The 13,471-nt window shown below is 47.5% G+C and overlaps 2 long non-coding RNA genes across 2 annotated transcripts; both read left to right on the top strand.

Moving 5' to 3' along the window:
* Window positions 1-5,207: 5,207 nt before the first annotated feature.
* LOC118883259 lies at window positions 5,208-9,432 on the top strand. The gene is made up of 3 exons (XR_005016978.1): window positions 5,208-5,334; window positions 5,481-5,654; window positions 9,351-9,432. It is a non-coding gene; the product is annotated as an uncharacterized LOC118883259 (long non-coding RNA).
* Window positions 9,433-11,205: 1,773 nt separating this feature from the next.
* On the top strand, window positions 11,206-12,797 carry LOC118883846. The gene is made up of 3 exons (XR_005017099.1): window positions 11,206-11,557; window positions 11,775-11,830; window positions 12,692-12,797. It is a non-coding gene; the product is annotated as an uncharacterized LOC118883846 (long non-coding RNA).
* Window positions 12,798-13,471: the final 674 nt, after the last annotated feature.

Below are 13,471 nucleotides of genomic sequence, written 5' to 3' on the forward strand. Positions count from 1 at the left end.
GGAGGTCCGGCGTCTCGTCCTGTTCCCCGGAGGCTGTCACGAGGTCCTCTTTCAAGGGGCCGTTCCCCCGGCTCCACAGGGTGGGCTCCAGTCACCCCTGCCAGACAGTAAACGTGGACCCGAAGAGAAAGCAGACGCCCCCCGTGCAGCCTCGTCGTGCCCTCTCCCCGCCCCACACCCTCGCCCCCGGCGCCCGTACCTGCCCCCCTGGGTCCTCCGGGAGGTATTCGCAAGGTCTGGTGCGTTGCGGTGAGGTGTCTCTTTCCCTTTGCTCAGCCTGTGTGGACACCTGCACTCACGATTGCTCTGGAGGCACCTCAGAGGAGCAGAGAGGGCCGGTGTCGCTTTACCTGCGCCCGCGTGAGGTCTCCTGCAGCTGGAGGCTCCCTCTAGGCTCTTCTCCAGAGACAGGAAAGGGGGGGGGGTCAGCTGTCCTGGAGGTGCCAGGGGAAGCGTCTTCTGGGGCTGCACACTCCTTTGCTGTTCCCCCACCCCCATGAGCACGCCCTCAGCCGAGTGTTGGTACCATTCGCTCTCAGACCGTAGGCTGTGGAGGGCGCAGGGGTCTTTGAGCCGTTACAGAGGCTCTGCCTTGGAGTTGGCGACTTGAGCCTTTGCTCAAGGCTTCCAGGATGGGCCGGGCTGGAATCAGGGTGAGGCGCACACCCTAGAGGACGTCCCGAGTTCAGGTGTTTACAGGGGCTTCTGGACGCGACGGCAGAGGCACTTGTGGAAAAGGGGAGCCTTTCTCTGGAACTGGAAGGGCGAGCATCATTTAGCTGAGCAGAGCAGAGGGGGCTGTTCTAGAGAGAGCGCTGGCTGGTGACCCCTCCTTTGCAGGGCTGGGGACAGGCGTGATGCCAGCGCTGGGTGGCTCCTTGGGAAGGTAACCGAGACGGACTGGGGTTTAGCACGTGGCCAGTGACCCACTGTTTATTCAGAAAAATATGCATCTTCACTGAAATGACAAACATTAATCGAACGCAGCTTTCTGATAAGCCTGATGGACACCTTGTCAGCCCATCCTCTCCTGACACTGCGCTCAAGTCACTCATTAAAGCGAGAATGTCCACTGCCTCCTCAAGGTTCCGTGTCTAACTCTGAGATTTTTCTATCCTTTCTTCCCCACCATCCTTTTAATTTCTCCAGGAATATTGCAACTTGTCTTGCCACACTCTGGGCGTTCAATCCCCGTGTCCTTTCTTGTGGCTCTGTGGATTGAAGCCCAAAACAGCCACAGAAACTAATCACCATGGCTCCTGGTTTTGGGGGATGCATCTTTCTAATTAAGGTTTCCTTTGCTCACTTCTGATTCATTCATTCTGTCATTTCATCTTTATCTTGACTCTTTAAATTTATTTATTTATTTATTTTTGGCTGTGTTGGGTCTTCGTTTCTGTGCGAGGGCTTTCTCTAGTTGCGGCGAGCGGGGGCCACTCTTCATCGCGGTGCGCGGGCCTCTCACTATCGCGGCCTCTCTTGTTGCAGAGCACAGGCTCCAGACGCGCAGGCTCAGTAGGTGTGGCTCACGGGCCCAGTTGCAGAGGCTCACGGGCCCAGTTGCTCCGCAGCATGTGGGATCTTCCCAGACCAGGGCTCGAACCCGTGTCCCCTGCATTGGCAGGCAGCCTCTCAACCACTGCGCCACCAGGGAAGGCCCTATCTTGACTCTTTATAAAGCCACTTATTGGAGATGAAAGTGTTCGAATTTTATCTTTTGTTCTGCATGTTTAAAAATACAATCAAGGGAGCATTCCTGGTGGTGCAGGGGTTAAGAATCCGCCTGCCAATGCAGGGCACACGGATTCGAGCCCTGGTCCAGGAAGATCCCACATGCCGCAGAGCAACTAAGCCCATGCACCACAACTACTGCGCCTGCGCTGTAGAGCCCACGAGCCACAACTACTGAAGCCCGCACACCTAGAGCCCGTGCTCCGCAACAAGAGAAGCCACTGCAAGGAGAAGCCTGCGCACCGCAATGAAGAGTAGTCCCCACTCACTGCAACTAGAGAAAAGCCTGCGCGCAGCAATGAAGACCCAACGCAGCCAAAAATAAATAAATAAAAAATAAATAAGTAAAATAAATAGAAAGTACTCAAGAAATTGTTATAGTTTAAAAAAATATACAATCAAGGAAAATAGAACTTATTCTGTTATATTATTGTTTCTCACCAAGAAATGGGGTGTGTGTGTATGTGTGTGTGACAGACAGACAGACAGAGGCAGAGAGAGGGCGAGGCTCAATTCGCAGTGCTGAGCAGGGAGCTGGTCACAGCGACCTGGCTTCTAGAGGCCTTCAGGGCTGAGCTGCCCGGCGTGGGCAGGATCTCTGGTCTGGGTGGGAACAGTGGGGCTGAGAGCCCAGCCTCCTGCCTCTCGAGTCCCCATCCTCATGGAACCTTAGAGCCTCGGGGTTTAGAAAATCAGGGTAGTAGTTTCAAAGCCACTGCAGCAGCCAGTTTAAAAACCACTGTAACAGACAAGGGCTGCAGCTCCTTGCACGTTCCTTCCTCATGTCGATTGCTACTTCTTTTCACATCTCTTTTTCTCCCTAGAGTGAGACATGGCTGCTCGCTATCACCCACAACACCCCCTGGGGACATTTACTGGACCCTCCTTGAGCTCCCTGTGCTCCTGGATTGTCCCCAGCCGGCCCGTTCCCTTCCACTTGTGACTGTCCCTCTCCTCTGGCCACTGCAGGGCTGCAGGTGTCAGTCCTTTCTGGACCCCCGGTCAGGGTGCTGCCCAACACACGAGGGTATCTCAGAGTCCCAAATGCCCTCACCTCCTTCCTCCACGCCTGTGTGCTGAGTGGTCCAGGAAAGATGCTGGGACCCAGCTGACAGACTCAAGGACTCCGCTGCGGGGAATTAAAAAGGAGAGAGGTAAAATACAGCGCGTATCAGGAAGACAGCAGGTCAAACAGTGGGTGTCTGAAAAAAAAAAAGAAAAAAACAGGTGCGATCTTCTGGGCTCTGTTCTCTGTCTTTCTGAGAACTTGGCTGACCTTGGCTGGTCGGGGTGTGACCAGAGTCTCTGCCAAGTTCTCTGTTTCTCCCGGGCACTACCATGTGCCTGGTAGAGATCTAGCTGGGCTGAAGCTCCACTGAAATTAACTCTGTTTGGCAAAGATTAGATGGGAGGTTCTTCCAACAACTCTCATACAAGTGAAACCACATCTGTAGTCTGTTCTAATTGATTCTGTGACCTTGAACAAGTCCCCTTACCTCTCTGGGCTTCAGTTTCCCCATCAGTAAAATGAAGGATTTGAATGGATGGTCTTTTTAAAAAACTTTTTAATTTAAAATAGATAACCAACAAGGACCTACTGGATAGCACAGGGAATTCTGATCAATACTCTGTAATAACCTAAATGGGAAAAGAATTTGAATGGATGGTCTCTAAATGCTTGACTTTTAGAAGCTGTTGCTGTGTGCGTGCCCTGAAAGTGCCCTGAAAGACCTAGGGACCTTGAAGCAGCCCGTCCGGGGCAGCTTTAGTTGGGTGTGGGTTTTATAAACAAGGCGCTTGGAAGAATCCTTTCCTACAGATCTGCCCCTCGGCCTCACTGCCCTTCTTTCCCTAACATCTCCGAGTGCAAAACAGTCTACAACCCTAAGAAAAATCTCTAAATCACTATTAGCTGACATTTCCCTTTTAAAGCAGCTGTAGTAGACTTTTCCTGCAAAATCCTCAGAAGTAGAGCTTTGCTGTTTAAGGCTGTTTTATGGAGAGCAGGGATGAGGACGAAAGACAGGGCTGGCCCGGGATCGGGAAGCCGCAAGCTGACAAAGACATCTGGATGTGACACGTGAAGCCACCACCCTTTCTCAGGAGCTGAGAAGGGTTCTTCCAGAACAGTAGATTACCTGAGGCTGAGGGCGTGAACCTGGGCGCGAATTTGCATTACAAGACGTGTTCTAGCGCATCCTGCTGTCTGCTACCCAAAGGTGCTGAGTTTCAGCTGTCAGAGGGTGTGGTATTTGGACGGAGGTGGGGGGAGAGCGGTGAACCCTGCCTTCCTCAGCGGAGGTGGGGTCAGCAGTCGTCCCCCACGCTTACTTCTCCACGAGAGATGAGAAACCATGTCTCAGGTCCCTCTCCTCCCACTGGAAAGGGCCCAGGATTTGTGCTGTGGCACTGAGGCGCGTGGGTGCCTTGCAGCGTCCGGGCTCCGCGCGACGGCAGTGCGAGGTGCTCAAGGATGGATGAGGTCTAGCCCGACCCAGGCACGCTGAGCAAAATCTCACCCTGTGTCCTTCCGGCTTGACTTCGGACACACCTCTGCCAGCCCTCCTGTGACAGCCCGGGGGCCACGCAGCTCCCTCTGCACTGAGATGCTTCCTGCCCAGGGTCCTGTGGTCTGGAAGGACGCGGTTGTACTTCCTCGCGTCTGTGCAGGGATGGCCAGCTTGAGGAAGAAGTTGTACTTGTGGCCTGTGGTGAGTGACAAGTGTGCATGTCACCACCATGGGGGTGAAGCGGGGGGGGGGGGCACTGGCCAGGTGTTTTGCTGTGACATCTTGGGAACTTGGCTCATCCGCGTGGTGAGTCTTTTTTTTTTAATTGGAGTATAGTTGATTTACAATATTGTGTTAGTTTCACGTGTACAGCAAAGTGATTCAGTTAAATATATATTTTTTCAGATTATTTTCCATTATAGGTCATTACAAGATATTGAATATTGTTCCCTGAGTTATATAGTAAATCCTTGTTGTTTATTTTGTACATAGTAGTGTGCACCTGTTAATCCCCATTCCCAATTTATCCCCCCTTCCCTTTCGGTAACCATAAGTTTGTTTTCTATGACTGTGTCTGTTTCTGTTTGTAAATAAGTTCATTTGTACTATTTTTGGATTCCACATATAAGTGGTATCGTATAATATTTGTCTTTGTCTGACTTACTTCACTTAATATGATAATCTCTAGGTCCATCCATGTTGCTGCAAATGGCATGATTTCATCCTTTTTTATGGCTGAGTAGTATTCCATTGTATGTATGTACCACATCTTCTTTATCCATGCACCTTTCAAATTAGAGCTTTCATCTTTTCCGGATATATGTCCAGGAGTGGGATTGCTGGATCATATGGTAGCTCTATTTTTATTTTTTAAGGAACCTCCAAATTGTTTTCCATAGCGGCTGCAGCAATTTACATTTCCTGCTTGGTGGGTCCTTTGTTTTGTCTTTTGCCATTCAAGGGTGAAACAGCATTGAAAGAAGTCTGAAACTGATGGTTCCAGCAGAAGGAAATGGGACAAGTTCAGCCACACATAAAGCCTGGAGGGGGGAGAACACTGCATTGCCAGCTCATCTGGATTTGGGAAACTGAAGTAAGAAAATTTACAATCCTCCCTTCACCCTCCAAAATGCTTTCAGAAAGGTGCTCAACTTCAGGCAACGTTTAAGGGCTTAGAGGCGTGCCATTTATTACTGCAGAGCTGGTGAAAGCTAGTCACTTGATTTATGTTTATCACAGGAGCACAGGGTAACACAGTGAGGACACAGACTTGGAACAGTGGGCACTGAAGCACCTTAACCTTCATGTGTCTTCTGCTGTTCTTATGGGAATGTCTCGGTTGAGAAGAAAAACGTCCTTGGCGTCGTGACAATGCAAACACGTTGGCCCCAGACCCACACTCTGAGCTGCAGTGTGAGTCTCGGCCGGGCCCTTCCAGCTCTGAGCTGTCAGCCACAGTGGCCACTCCGGGACCCCGGGAGGGATGGTACATGGTCCGCCTCTTGCTCACGATTGTCCTGAAAGCTGTGAGGTCCTAGGCTATCCAAGCCAAGTATATTAGTAGAAATTTTTTTAATTACAAAAAATTTACTTTTCCTATGCCTCATAAAATCTTTTTTTTCTAAAATTCTGGAAATGGTGCCAGAGCATTTGCTAATAGCTGTGGGACTATTGTTTAATAAATAGTCTCTCCATGGTCTGCAGTAGCTCTCTGCTCATTTTTGGATAATACTATGAAGAACATTTCAGTGTAGTTTTCTCCAAAGTTGAGAAACATTTTTTTCCTTCTCTGTTTATTCATGTTATCCTACTAACTAGCTGATAGGCACTAAGGATCTAAAATATACTTTAAATAGTTTTATCATATTTCATGTGTTATATACACTGATTTAAAATAATTAATCCTAATAAAATACAAAGATAAATAGGTTTTTAAAAATCTGCTATTTTGCATATTCCAAGCCATTACCTGAAGCCCATTACTTGTATTATTGAGAGTTGATTTGAAATTACTTCTCTACCCCTGAAAATTAATTTAAAAAATTTTTTTTCTTTGGGACTTCCCTGGGGGTCCAGTGGTTAAGACTCTGCACTTCCACTGCAGGGGGCACGGGTTCAATCCCTGGTCAGGGAACTAAGATCCCACGTGCTGCCCAAACACAATTTTTTTTCATCTATAAAATTAGGATGAAGTCTGATAGTGTGTAAGTGAACAAGGATTTTTTTTTTAAAGCCTTTAACATAGGCTCAAAATGATCACGATGATTCCTAATGACATGTTTGTCATCAGACATTAGAGTTTTATTCTTCTCTAAGAAGCATTTATGTGGAGTTTGGGGATTTATGAACTTGAAAGGGCTTGGTGACTGGGCAGGATTTTCATCTGAAAACTGGGAGGGAGAATGAAAGTGATGAGACGTAGCATGTGGTAGGAAGGGCGACTGGCTCAAGTCCTTTCTGCACCTGGGGGGGCCTGCACGCGAACCTGAGTGAGGAACGCACGCCAGCTCCTGTTGGACCTGAGCGAGGAACACACGCCAGCTCCTGTTGGACCTGAGTGAGGAACGCACGCCAGCTCCTGTTGGACCTGAGCGAGGAACGCACGCCAGCTCCTGTTGGACCTGAGCGAGGAACGCACGCCAGCTCCTGTTGGACCTGAGCGAGGAACGCACGCCAGCTCCTGTTGGACCTGAGCGAGGAGCGCACGCCAGCTCCTGTTGGTGCACCTGCATGGTTGGCATCACCCGTTACACCTGTGGCTGCTTATCTGCCATGAGCGATTAGAAAATTATCAGGTCTGGTTTTCCATGCCTTATCGTCTAAACCTACCTTAAATCGAGGCAGACCGTCTTCTGTGGTTCTTCCAGAACGACCTCCCCATTCACTCAATAGGGGAAATTGCTTCAGAGGTACCTTTGAATAACTCTCCAGGGACATTTTGAAGGCTACAAAATATTAACGGGGGCCTTAGGCAAAGAAACCAGGTGATGCTGCACCTCTATGCAGATCCTGGGTCTTTTCATCTGGCTAAAGGGAAAGAACGCCGGAGGACCACCTGTGATTTCGGAGTCGGCTTTGTCCCAAGAGCTACTCTGTTCTGCCATAAATACTTTGACCTTCCCGCACCCATCTGGAAAGCTCAGTAGCTACACATCTTCTCCAGGGCATATCTTCTGGACCTGATGTTCAGAGAGAGAACAGGCGAAGGGTGAAAGCTTATAAATTTAGATCAGCCCATTAAAGTGGCTGCTGTCGCCTCTGCTCAGACGGAGATCACTCATCTTTCTCTGGAGACTTCAGCGCTTCCTTGGGCCGCCCACTGGGCAACATTTACTTCCTGTCGTGACGACAGACATGGAAATGTGGGCTATGATTTGTGAGTCTCTTTGGGTTTCCAACCAAAATTCCATGCATGGTTATCTGTAACACACTCACAGTCTGTGGGGGCCAGCAGAGTTGTAGAGGTCTCTGTTATCATGTATTTAATTTTGAAATTGTTTTTTCCTGTGATGTAGCATTTCTGGATTTTCAGTTCACTGTTTATTCTCAATTGGCTGCATTTGTTAATCTGGGAGAAAGAGGGAAAACTAGGAAGGTCTAGAAAACTGTTCACATCCTCTTGGACAAGCTCACAGATGAAACTTCAGAGCAGAAAGCATTTTGTACACTTGGACAAAGACTGCCAAGGCAAGTTACTCTGGGGGAAATCCTTGATTATCCCTCTGCAGAAGGGTGACAGAAAGCAACGAGGGTAACCAGGACCATTGGAAATCCTTCATTGCCATTTGGGACTTATTCATCCTGTGCTGCAATTAGACCACGGGTTCCAGAGTGGAGCGCACCCAAGAATGAGGAAACTGATTCAAAATGCACATTCCTGTACCCACCCTTGAAATCCTGAAACCTGACATCTGGGTGCCACCTGGGATTCTGCAGGTTTTGTTTGTTTGTTTGTTTTCGCCATGCCACGTGGCTTGTGGGATCTTAGTTCCCCAACCAGGACTTGAACCCGGGCCACAGCAGTGAAAGTGCCAAGTCCTAACCACTGGACTCAAATTCCCACTGGAATTCCCTGGGATTTTGCATGTTTAACCAACACACCAGATGATTCTGTAGACCACCCTCTGGGAAACTTTGGTCTAGAGAATCGTGTACAAAATATCCTGATACAGAGCAGCGGCTCGTGATTTAAGAGTTTCCAGATTTTCTAGAGCAGCTATTTTTTTTTTTTAAATAAATTTATTTATTTTATTATTTTATTTTATTTATTTATTGTTTCTGGCTGCGTTGGGTCTTCGTTGCTGCACGCAGGCTTTCTCTAGTTGCGGCGAGCGGGGGCTACTCTTCATTGTGGTGCGCGGGCTTCTCATTGCGGTGGCTTCTCTTGTTGCAGAGCACGGGTTCTAGGCACACGGGCTTCAGTAGTTGTGGCACGCAAGCTCAGTAGTTGTGGCTCGCGGGCTCTAGAGCGCAGGCTCAGTAGTTGTGGCGCACGGGCTTAGTTGCTCTGCGGCATGTGGGATCTTCCCGTACCAGGGCTCAAACCTGTGTCCCCTGCATTGGCAGGCAGATTCTCAACCACTGCGCCACCAGGGAAGCCCCAGCTTTTATTTTTATTTTGTTTATTCATTTTTACCAAATCTTTAAGTTAAACTGAACGAGATATTCAAATTCTCCACTCCTTCAATGTCGTAGATAATCAAGAACATTTGTACAGTGTTGAGGGGAGCTCGGTCAGGTTCAAGGTCAGGGTGCTGGCTTTCACTTTGTGCTGCTTCCCTTACTTCCACCACCCTCATCACCATTCACCCAGCCTCAGGTTCATTCTAATTCCTCCGTTCCTCTGCAAAACATCTATTTTCAAATACTCACTGCTTCTCACACTATTTTGTTTCACTTCTGCTGTGTGACAGTTGGCCTGGCCTTGGGACAGATTTACATCCTGCACACCTGTCCTCACAGCAAGCTACAAATTGCTTAATTGTCATCCCCAATTTACAGAGCAAGGCATTGAGGCTGAGGGGCTCCAGGTAACAAAGCTGGGAAGCAGGAGAGTGAGAATTCTCAGCCAGGCCTGGAACTCAACCTCACACACGTTCCTTCTCCCAGGAAAGGTCACGTCAACATCTCGGCATAGAACCTCCGAATTCCAGGGCCGGGTGACCCCGAGACCCTCAATCCAAGCCTTTTACTCCACATGGGAAAACTGAGGCATAGGTTGGTGAAACTACTTTCTAATCCACACAGATTTTAAATATTAGACTCAAAACCAAACTCCACATTTCTTTCCACAGTATTGCTTTGTTGCCTCTTAAACACTTTAATGTTTATCCGTTAGGAACAGTAGAGTTGAGGGTAAGTAGCAACTCGGGTTTACTTCATTTCTTCAACTCTCTGTATTTAGGGCCAAGGAGATAGGATAATTTTGTGGATGATAAACGTTGTGTTCTATATCAAGATTGTCCAACGTATGAAAGTTAGCCTGTCAACAGCTTTAACCTAAGAGAGAAATCGGGGTTATTTCTATAATGGTAGAGACCAGGGCTAGATCAGGCGGGGGGGGGCTGTTTACTTCCAACAGTTCTAAGGAGAAAATGTATCACGTCTCTGTCAAGAGCTCAATTTCCCTCCTACACACTTTACATTTCTGGTTGCACACCTCATTTTTTCTGTCTGAACCTGCGGTTTTGGTAGCCCTGACACCTCTGAAGCCGGGCTCACTCCCATGAGTTGTAGTTAGATGTGCAAGTGGGGTTACGTACGGGGACCTCCTTCATCTTCCATGTGCAGGAAGCTCTGGTGCTGGCAACTCCCACCTGGAAGCAAGGGATTTTTCGGGGGTAAGATTGGTCCTCCATTAAAAACAAAAGCAACATAAAATGAAAAAACCCTGAAAGCCCTATTAATCCTCCAGGGTCCAGCGCATCCATCAGTGTAGCGGAAAGTGGTTCAGCTGAAGGTGACGGGGGTGCCCTGCCCCCTGCTGTCTGCTGTCCCCTCCCCAACCCGACACCAAGGTCTGTGTGCACTTTGTCCCCGACGGTGCCGCCCTCCGGACCCAGAGCCTTAACAGCCTTCTCAAGCTGCTGTGATCGCCCAGTTCGGTTCTGGCCACGAGGTGAGCCAGGTATGCGTGTGTGTGTGTGTTTACCCATGTGTACGTGCATGTGCACGTGTGCTTGTCTATTTATGTGTAGGTATGCCCAAAGCCGCCCCTCCAAAAGCCAGGAACGCCTTCAAAATGTGGCATCTCCTGGGGGCTGTCGCTGATTGCCTTTCATCGTACTCGTGGACTTGCATCTGCCAGGAAGGCTGTGTTGGCTGACGGTTGTGGGCTTGGGCTCCGGAGCCGGACCGTCTGGAATCAGATATCTGCTCGCAACTTACTTGCGCTATGACCTTGGGAAAATGGCTTACCCCTCACTTCCTCACTTTCCCCAGCTGTGAAGTCGGGGTGTTACAGTACCTCCCCAGCAGGGTTATTGTGAGGATGGATTGAACGAATCAGTGACTAATTATAAAATATTGGGAACAATGTGTGGCACATAGTAAGTTCTCAGAAATATAAGCCGACAATATTATTTTTACTGAGGAATATCAGCCGTGGATGCAGGCAGCTAGGACGAGAGATAAAGCTCAGAGCAGACATTCACCCTAACATCCAAGGGAAGTGTCATGTATTCTCTTGGGCAGGCACCATCATGAAATGTAACCGGGTAGCAGAAAACATCAACGTTGATGGAACTTCCCAAGGGCAAGGGAAGAAGGAGGAAGAGATGGTGGCTTTATACCAAGATGACGTTGACAACGGCTGAAGAACTTCCCTTGTCTCCTGTGGATGGAGTTGGTTATTTATGGTGGTTTTATTTCAAGCGTCAGCTAATGTAGTTGAAACAGGGGATTAACTATAAAAACTGGGGATGACTTATGGAACCCAAGGGCAGGAATCCAGCTGGGTCTCAGGAGAGGCTGGAACAGGGAATGTGGGAGGCTCTTTCTCCATCTCCTGTCCGCCCCTTTCTCTGCTTTTGCTCAGGACGCTCGCTCTGCACGAGGACCTCTTCTGCTTCTCAGCTGACTTGTTGGGTGAAGGTGGCCACCAGAGGCTCCTGAGGCCATATGTTACTCTTCTGCCCTTTGGTGAATCTCACATCCTCACCCTCAGTCACAGGCACTCACCGTCAGCAAGAGTGAGGGTCACCCGAGAGCAACACGGCAGCAAGGAACCAGACTCATGTCTTGGAGGAGATGTGCTGGGCAGAAAGGACCACCTCCTGGGAGCACCATTCACATGGTCCACGATGGCCACCTGAACGGTAACACCCACTTCTTTACTGAGTCAGTATGTGTTTATATCAATATACAATTCACCGTATTAAAAAGATCATTTACACTTTTGGGGGTAAAGTCGTTTGATTCAGCAGGTCAGTCCTATGGAAAATAAACGTCGTTGTCTGGCTAGCATGTCTTTGTCTTTTCCTCACTGTCCTGGAAGTGTGTATATATTTTTTTTCCTTCTTTTTTTATTTTAAGGTAGCAGATGTACTTTTCGGCTATGGAAGCTCTCTGATCTCTAACACTGGATTCCTGTGAGTGTGTCTGCCATCCATCTTTCCTATAACTTGCGGTAAAGTGAATTGAGGCTCTCACTTCTTGTTTGGGTGCCTTACTGTGTCTTAGACGTTATCCTACCTGATATTACAGTGTCCTCAGCTTATTGTGACTTGGGGACTTCAATTTTCAAGTGAATGAGATTTCTGGCAGAATGGCTCCATCATTCATGATCACTATGGCAACAGTGGGACTGCTTTTCATGGGTGGTTGCAGCTTCTATAAACAGCCAAGATGGTCCCCCACATTTTTGGAATATGTATCAAAAGGAAAGAATAAGAAACTTTTTTTTTTCTGACCATCTTTTTTTTTTTTAACATCTTTATGGGAGTATAATTGCTTTACAATGGTGTGTTAGTTTCAAGAAACTTTAAAAATATATTTTCATCACCTCCCCTTCAGATGGGGATCATGTGATACGGCCAGGTGCTCAGATAAATTATGGTAACATCTGCATTCCTTTTCCAGATATAGCATAAGTCTCTTGCCAAATGTGCTAAGAACATATGGGTTGTAATGATAAAGTTTTAATGCTTAGATTGTTTAATTTTCTTACTAGGGTTACAGAAGAGAAATTTAGCAGCCTTTAAAAATCACCAATAGATCCTTAAAGATTTAGAAATTTTGCCTTTTCGATGAGCTAGGAATCAGCAGTAAGGTGATGGTGTGACTAACTTGCCCACTCACATCCTTTTCTATGTTTTGTATTCCCTTCCCTGTCACACCGACAACCAGCACAGTGACCGCTGGACGATAAGTTAACCAGCTTCTGTCAATACCTATCGGTATTTTGCCTCTAAATCTCCATCCTCTTGCTCGTCCTCATTGGTTACCCTCAGGGATTCACCCGGATGAAAAAGGAGAGACAAGGTCTGAGGTCGAAGCAGCAAAAGCAGAAAGGACGTGAAGCTTGAAGGAAAGAAGATCAACTCCTACCCGGTCAGTCCTCTGCGTGCCTTTCCCTGGGCTTCCGATTCTGTGCCGTGTGGATGTAGTAACAGCAGTTCCCTAGGCTCTTTCCAAATCTCACTTTCAGAGTCTGTTTCAACATTTCCACTAGTCCACAGGAGATGTAATTGCACTCACGATCAGTTACTCTGCGGGCCTATTTCAGCTTCTTTCCTGCCTTTATTTTATGTCTGGAACGTTGTTTTTCTTTCTCTTTTTGCCTCCTGTTTTGATTTATACTCTCTGGTTAGATTTTTTTTTTTTTTTTTTTTAGTTTCTTAGATGCTTTTATTCAACAATATATCAACATTGCCTCTCACCTTATACTGTACATAACTGGTGGCAAATGGATAATAATAGAGTGCTACTTCACTTGTTAATCATCCAGTAAAGAGAATGTGACTTAGTGATCAGTGGCAGTTACCTTAGAATTGCAACATATGGTAAATTGAATCTTTTTGTACAGTGGCATTTAGTTGTTTGGGACCGTGTACCAAATTAATGGGAACATCAGGTAAATTTAACATCTTTACTGCTTTAATTGATCCTAAAGTGGGTAATTATGTTATCTATGAAGTCAGTTTGTCCTTTTCCATTATTTATGATGTGCAGTTGTACACCAGGCACACACCAATCACAATGCAATTGCAACATGTATGTTTGGAGGCTGC

The sequence above is a fragment of the Balaenoptera musculus genome, chromosome 17 (genome assembly GCF_009873245.2).
Source record: "Balaenoptera musculus isolate JJ_BM4_2016_0621 chromosome 17, mBalMus1.pri.v3, whole genome shotgun sequence".
Taxonomy (NCBI): Eukaryota; Metazoa; Chordata; class Mammalia; order Artiodactyla; family Balaenopteridae; genus Balaenoptera; species Balaenoptera musculus.